General features: G+C 30.0%; 1 long non-coding RNA gene across 1 annotated transcript; it reads right to left on the bottom strand.

The window, feature by feature from the left end:
• Positions 1-2,752: 2,752 nt before the first annotated feature.
• On the bottom strand, positions 2,753-4,172 carry LOC133039024 (uncharacterized). The gene is made up of 2 exons (XR_009688568.1): positions 2,990-4,172; positions 2,753-2,896 (listed from the first exon to the last, which is right to left on the bottom strand). It is a non-coding gene; the product is annotated as an uncharacterized LOC133039024 (long non-coding RNA).
• Positions 4,173-8,023: the final 3,851 nt, after the last annotated feature.

The raw sequence follows: 8,023 nt of genomic DNA, 5'->3' as shown, positions 1-8,023 counted from the left end.
TAGTAGATCGATTTAAATTCTGAGTAATTATAAACTTCTGTTTATGATATTAGTTTCTTTAATTCACTCGTTAAAGATTCTCAAAAAAGATGATTCTTACAACTTTATTTTTTGGAAGTTAATAATGTGGATGACTCATGAGAATTTAATTTACAATATGAAATCTTGAGTATCCTAATGGATTAAATATTAGTACTTTTACTAGTGAAATAATGGTACTAGAGTATAAGTAATAATTAAAAGGGTAACAAATAATTGACCAAAACTAATTATGAACCAATACAAGGAGGAATTATCACTAATATTAATTATATCAATGAACATTGTACTTAACCTTAGTCAATATATTTCTATAATTAACTTTAATTCATATTTATAGTAGAGTAATTGTAAAAATAATAAATATATTTATTTAGTTAATGAGATTCAATAAATAATCTAATTTATTGGAGCTTGATATTATAGGTTCATGGTCCTCAAATCGCCACCAGATAACACTATCAATAGTGTGGATGACACAAAATAAAGATGTTCAGAAAATCTGTTTTGAATTGACAAAATAGTAACTATTTATTTTATAATAAATAGTTTATTTTTAAATGTATTATTTAAATAAATTGGGGAGGGAGATTGTTAGGACATACATTTATTACAAGATGGCGCTATCATTATACAGTGGTAGACGCCTGGGCTCTATTGGGTTTATTTTTGAGTTAATTAATTAATTCAAACAATAAATATTTATTTAAATTTAAATTGAAAAGCGGTTATAGATATTTAATATGATTGAGATCCTTCCTCAAGTGTTTGAAAGATTTACATGGTTGTTGGAGATGTTTTCAAATAGTTTAGTTATTCACTCAATCATTACTAAAATAAGTTTTTAGATATAAGTTGTCACTAATTTAATTTTTGTTACAACAAAATTTATATTGTAACTAAAAAATTGTTACTAAAAGTAATTTTTTTTGTAGTAGGAACTTCAACAACGTCGTGCATACCTTTCCACAAAAATTTTCTAATAAAGAAGCATAAATGAATGAATTCTGTCAATTTTTCATTTTGAAAAAGACAAATGGAAGAGCAACCTTAATTAGCTAATAAAGAAGCATCCCAACTAGGTTGGCACCCAACTCTATAGCCATTTTCTAATGTATTAATTACAATAATAATTGAAATCAAACACAAATTAACATACTAAAAAGCACCTATTAATGTATATAGCAAAGCCTCATTAAAACCTCTAAGGAGTAAAACCCAATGGGAAAAAACTCCAAAGAGAAAAAAGAGTGCAATGCTTATTCAAACAAAAGAACCTAAGTAACAACTCTTGATGTCCACCTATCAAACAGTACATTCCTCAGCTCATTGATTTCCTTCTCCTATTAAATAATATACAGTCACATAATGATTGCCAAAATTATAGAGAATATAACTAAATTCATTGAAGCAAATCTTACCTTTAAACACCTAAAAAAAAGACGTTGTGTCTTTCATCCTTTTTACTTGATTTTTTGTCACACAAAAAAATTATAATAATACTATAATAGTTTGTTGGCTGAAGAAGGATGAGTTAGTATGATTTAGTTTGAATTAATAATACAAGTATATATATATATCCCCATAAATTATGAAAATGTAGTTCAATTAATAAAATATGTAGTATATATAATTGTGAGTAGAAAGTAATATTAGACATACGTGTTGATTGATAAAAAGATCTGCTAATAATAGTAATATATTACCTTAATCAAACTGTTTTTGAAATTTGGCGATGTAAAAAGCCAACTCCACATAATTGTTTTATTCTCCTGTGTCAATGCAAAACTCAAATATGCCAATCTCATACAAAAAACCAGATACGAACACTTGATGATTTGAGGACGAGTCTAAGTTAGAATCATCATCATCAAAATGATAATTAATAACATGTATTATATATAACTGTAAGTAGAAAGTAATATTATGATAATACAGTAATGAATTATAGCAATCACAGGAATATATGATTAATTTGAATATTTTGGCAATGTAGCAAGTGGACTCCACATTGTTTTATTGTTCCTTTGCTATTCTGAAACTCAAATATGACACTCTCTTCCCTATCTAATAAAAGATCACAACGTATGACTTTCCCTCTCCTATTGAGAGAAACTTCTGAATGTGGTCTCTTTTTCTGAAAGTGTTTACCATTATCATACCATAAGAACACTTGATTTAGTGGCCCGTCAACGTAACACTCGAAAGATCAAAGTCCTTTCGGACTCTAAGGTTGCAGTGATGGCTCTCAATCTTGGTTGTTTGCCTCTCGCCTGGGGCACTTACCCTGTGTTTGAATCCTGTCTATGTTTGTGTAAGTGTTTTGATCAGGTTGTGTTTTGCTTTTGTCCTCGTTCTGAGAATATAGTGGCTGATGCCTTAGCCGGTTGGGCAAGAGGCTCTAAGTCTGGTTCTCAAGGTGTGTTAAGGGACATTGCCCCCTGTGGCAATGACTTTGTTCTAGTTTTGTTTCAATAAAAATACTTAGCAAAAAAAAAAAAAAAAAAAAAAAGAACACTTGATTTGAGAACGAGTCTAAATCATCATCATCATCATCATCATCATCATCATCATCATCATCATCAAAATGAGTAGCTTTTTGACATTGCATAATTGAATAGAATTGAAAGTTCTGACCATTCTTGGTTTTCAGATTGTATTTACATTTTAACACATCACGTTTCAAAATGGTGGCTTCAAACTCAACAACAAGGCATAAAGCAAACCCTAAAAAGTTGCGAAGATCTTTTGAAGAGGAAAAAGGTAAGTTTAGTTCAAGTGATGATCCCATAGATTGATGAGCAAACCATTGAGTAATTGTATCTCCTGGATAACAAAAACTTGGTCTACTCAAATCCTACAATACATGAAAAATAAAAGTCATTTATATAAATATTAATGGTGAAAAAACTATACTATTGAATTTATTCTATAAGTAAGAGAGATATACCTTTACTTTTCTATCCCCATCCCCACATTTGACAATGAACTTGTTGTAACTTACAAGTACAACTACTTCTGCACATATACGGTTGATCATTTGTTAGTAGTAGTCGATTATAAGTGGTTTCACTTGAGTCTTTTACTAGCAAACAGGGCAAACCATTATATAGCAGAATTTGGAATTTTGGGTATTCATCAATCACCATACTGGAAATGTTGCACATGTTGAAGATGGTGGTTGGAATAGACTTGAGATTCTTACACCCACTCAAGTATAGCCTTTCAAGCACAACTAGATTCTCTATTGATGATGGCATCTCTTCAATCCCCGTGCATGTTAAATAAAGTCTCTTTAGATTCAATCGCGAGCAACCTTCAAGTTGAAGTACTCGAAGAGACTTCAACTTACAAATAGTAGTTGGGAGGCTTTCAAGTTTCTTGCAATTATTCATGTATAAGTATTCCAATGATTCTAACTCACACATATCATTGGGAAGTTCCCTTAGATGTTCACACATATGAAGATCAAGTAGAAGAAGATTTTTTTAGAGAGATAATAGATGGGTGCCATTTCTTGATTGCTGTTTCACTTAAACATATAAATTTTATAAAATGATCCATCAAAGAATTATATTGGTACATCACTTGAGATTCTTTATCTGGATCATCAAAAATGTTGTGAAATCTTAACGGGGGAAGATTAACTAAACTTGTACAACCATCTAGACGAAGCATGTGAAGATTCGCTTGAGAAAGATTTGGGAGACAAGTAAGCTATTTTAAGTTGCTAACATCCTCCTTATATAGACAAAATGTAGTTAATTAATTATATTAATTAAGACATGAAACAATACATCAAATATATATAATTATATATGTATTTGATATAAATAAAAGAATAATATATCAATTAAAATTAACAATGTATCAAATTTATAATATTTAATGAATAAAGCATATAGTTATTTCACTTACTTGATTTTCTTTCCACAGTTCCTTTAAAGATAAACAAGACTGTGTGGTATAGAATTTGAGCCTAAGGATTGCAAAGGGTATTCATACCATTCCAAGTATCTAAGCTCACCAGGAAAAGTCAGGCAATAGAAATTGAATATTAGAAAATCTTGACGATAGATTCAGTAATCTTAGACTTGGCAATTTTTGAAAGATTGAAGGGTCTAAGTTTATGACATCACGATGACAATCAGCATGAAATATTGGTTCAATTGTGGAAGAAGCCTAACAATTGAAAATTCAAAACAAATTAATAAATCCATACATCCTTTTCAATTTGAAGAACTATATACAACTCCTAATGACTAATCACAAAATTAAAAATAGGCGAATAATTCATATACCTTATCTATTCTATATAAAATGTGGTTATATAACAGAATTTTTGGTTTACAGATAAACATTTTTATTAATTTCGAAGATAAATTTAGAACGAATAATAATTTTTTTTTAATTACTATTACAAAGTATAATAGTAATTTTTGTTTTTATTTAAATCACTATTATGGTTTTAAATTTCAATAATTATCACTACATTGAATATTATTAATTTTAAAATTCTTCTTTAAAAAAAGGAAAATTTACATCAAAAATATAAAAACTCAACAATATTACATCAATACCTTCACACGGCCCCTACTACTTTTTTACTTTTTATAGTATTTTATTTACACAAATACCACTCACACACTCCATTAGCATGCATGATGTTATTTGACAAGTTTTACACTCAATTTATTTTTCCGTCGAGTGAGAGAAGAAAATGAGAACAGAGGCAGCGACTCAATAAGCGCAGTGGTAGGATTCTCCGGCGAGACACGGCGGCTGGAGCGAAGAGAGTCTAAGTTTGTAACTGGAGCAGCAGAGGAGGACGTCGAAGAAGAAGGTTGGAGATGGCGGAGGCATCGACGGTTGAGGTGACGGAGTAGATAGCATAGGGAGACCGAGGCAACCAAAGTGACGACTAGAATTAGAATAATGATGAGAATGCTCGGACTGAGAGAAGGAGAGTGATGGTGAGGAATCGGGGAAGGAGGAGGAGGCACGGCTGTGGAGGGGAAGAAGGTCGTCAATGGCGGTGATGGTGGAGAAAATTGAAAAGCCATATTTATGGTTCAGAGAATAAAAGGAAAAAAAAAAGAGAGTCAGTGAGAGAGAGAGAGAGAGAGAGAGAGAGAGAGATATTTATATATATATTAGAATAGAATAGCCGATAGCGGAGGAGAAGAGAAATAGGAGATGAAAGTCACGTGAATGTCACGTGATATGTTGGTTTGGGTTTGGTTTGTTGTTTGGGAGAAAAGAAAGAGAGGGAAAATAAATGAGAGTTATTGCAAGGAAGGAAGGGGGGTGTGGTGGTGGGTGGTGCAGCAGGTCAGGTCAGGTCAGCTCAGGCTCTGAGATGCTGCTGTGTTGCAAGAATTTATTTTAGTTTGTATACAGTTGTTTTGTAGTTTTATTATAGTTTTGCTACTTGCATATGTTATTTCACTATAAAATTAATATGCAATTATTTGCACAAAACTTACTATGTATAACTACTATTTCTTAGTCCCCATCAAATTAAATTCTTGCATAATATATAAACTATCATAAAACGATAATGCAACTATAAGGCAACTATTTGCACTTGCATACAGTTGTTTTGTAGTTTTATTATAGTTTTGTTACTTGCATATGTTATTTCACTATAAAATTAATGTGCAACTATTTGCACAAAACTTACTATGTATAACTACTATTTCTTAGTCCCCATCAAATTAAATTCTTGCATAATATATAAACTATCATAAAACGATAATGCAACTATAAGGCAACTATTTGCACTTGCATACAGTTGTTTTGTAGTTTTGTTATAGTTTTGCTACTTGCATATATTATTTCACTATAAAATTAATATGCAACTATTTGCACAAAACTTACTATGTATAACTACTATTTCTTAGTCCCCATCAAATTAAATTCTTGCATAATATATAAACTATCATAAAACGATAATGCAACTATAAGGCAACCAAAACAAAAAATAAATCAAAATGCAACTGTATATAACGTAGATGTATTATTCATGAGGTTTTTTTTTAAATTTTTCACATCATACATTGTTTTGGATTTAGTGGGAGCTCCAGATCTGTTTGTTACAGATCTATATTTCATGAATATAGATTTCGATATTAGTGGGAGTTATTTTGATCGAATAAAATAGAAAACAAATGTGTAATTTCAGTTTCTTCACAGTTTTTCTGATTTTTTTTTCGTCATTTTCAGTTTAGATCATTGCAGGTATTCTTTTCCAGTTGATTTTGCCAGAATTAATAGTTGTATTTTTCTCGTTTTGGTTTCATTTTGGTTGTTTTGCGGTTTTGAAACGAGCGCGTATTTTCATCTTCATGGTTCGCTCTGTACAGCTGAAGGCTTAGTGCATGTGGTATTTTTGTAAATATTTGTATGTGGACTGTATAAATGTTTAATGGGCCGGCCCAAAGTATTTTTGTAATTTTTTTTCCTTTTTTGTATTTTTTTGTTTTTTTCCCTTAAAAAAAACTAAAAACTAAAATAAAATTAACATACATAACTTGGCACGTAATATATATGTATGGCATTAATAAGTTTTCACACAATTTTATTAATATAAGTTTCTCTTATATATCCTTTATGAAAAAATATGGTTTGTGTAATAACATTATAGAATAACACTTACTTTATTAATTGTGAAGAAACGACAAATATCTTTGCCCATCCATAATCTACTATAATTTTCCAACCCATCTCTTGCAACAAATCATGCATTTCAAGTGTGCCATTATCAGAAACAGTTACCAGACACCTATCAATAAGATCTTCAATGGCAATGTCAAAATCTCCACAATCATCCAATATGTCTTTCACTAAATATTTTCGATAACCTTGAGAAAGAAACACGCTATATCAAGAAATATACTCTTTTGTTTAGAGTCTAGCCCATCGAAACTTATTTTTAATATACTTGTAACTTTTTGATCAGCATCTACTTTTATCTTGTTTAGCAAACTTTGCCATACTTGTTTGCGTTTTGAAAATAAATGAGAACCCAAAACTTTGAGAGCTAGTGGGAGGCCTTGAGCATAATTCACAAACATCGACGAAAGTTGTTCGTAACAGTCTTTGGGTGATTTTCTTTTGAAGGCATGCAAACAAAAGAGTTCAAGAGCATCCTTTGTATTTAGTCCCTTCAAGTTGTATATCATCCCTTCATCATTGTCAATAATATTCTGAAGCACTTGTTGGTTTCTACTTGTTATAATAAGTTTACTTTCAGAGTTTAGCCAGGAATGACCATCTAGTCGTGTTAATATTTTTAAAGGGTAGGCCCGGCACGGCCCGTAGGCCCGATATTTTCGTGTCGTGTTCAGATTTTGTCGTGCTGTGCTCGTCCCGGACCGTATTTCTTAAACAGTCCAGCCTATTTTTATATCAAAACTTAAATTCATACTTTACATTTTTATATTTTTTTTCAAGTACTACTAAATTATATCTATATTTCAAAGCTGAAGTTACATTTATATAATTTTTTAACAATATTTTATAGATAATTATATTAAAAAATTATTATTATTAAAATTTGATTTACTTATAAATACTCAAATTGTTATATCACACCCTATAAATAAATTAATATATAATCTTATTTTTTGTATGTTCTAATAATCTTAATAATAGAATTATAATATTTAGTATTATATTTAAATTTTATTATTATTTTAACTTACTTATAATCGATAAATTTATATCTTATTATTATTATTATTATTATTATTATTATTATTATTAATAATAATAATAATAAATTATAATGTTGTTTTAATATATGTCATGTTGGGCCTTTCGAGTTTATCGCGTGTCGTGCTTTTTGGGATAGTTTATTTGTGTTTACGTGTCATGCTTTTCGTACTTCTCCTGTCTGTGTTTAAGGATATATTTTTTGTGTCGTGTCGTACTAATTTATAGTATCATGTCGTGTCGTGTCTAAGCCTATATTTTTTTCGTG

The sequence above is a fragment of the Cannabis sativa genome, chromosome 6 (assembly GCF_029168945.1).
Source record: "Cannabis sativa cultivar Pink pepper isolate KNU-18-1 chromosome 6, ASM2916894v1, whole genome shotgun sequence".
Classification (NCBI taxonomy): Eukaryota; Viridiplantae; Streptophyta; class Magnoliopsida; order Rosales; family Cannabaceae; genus Cannabis; species Cannabis sativa.
Note: the sequence above shows the minus strand (reverse complement) of the source record. Positions and strands in the feature narration are given on the sequence as shown.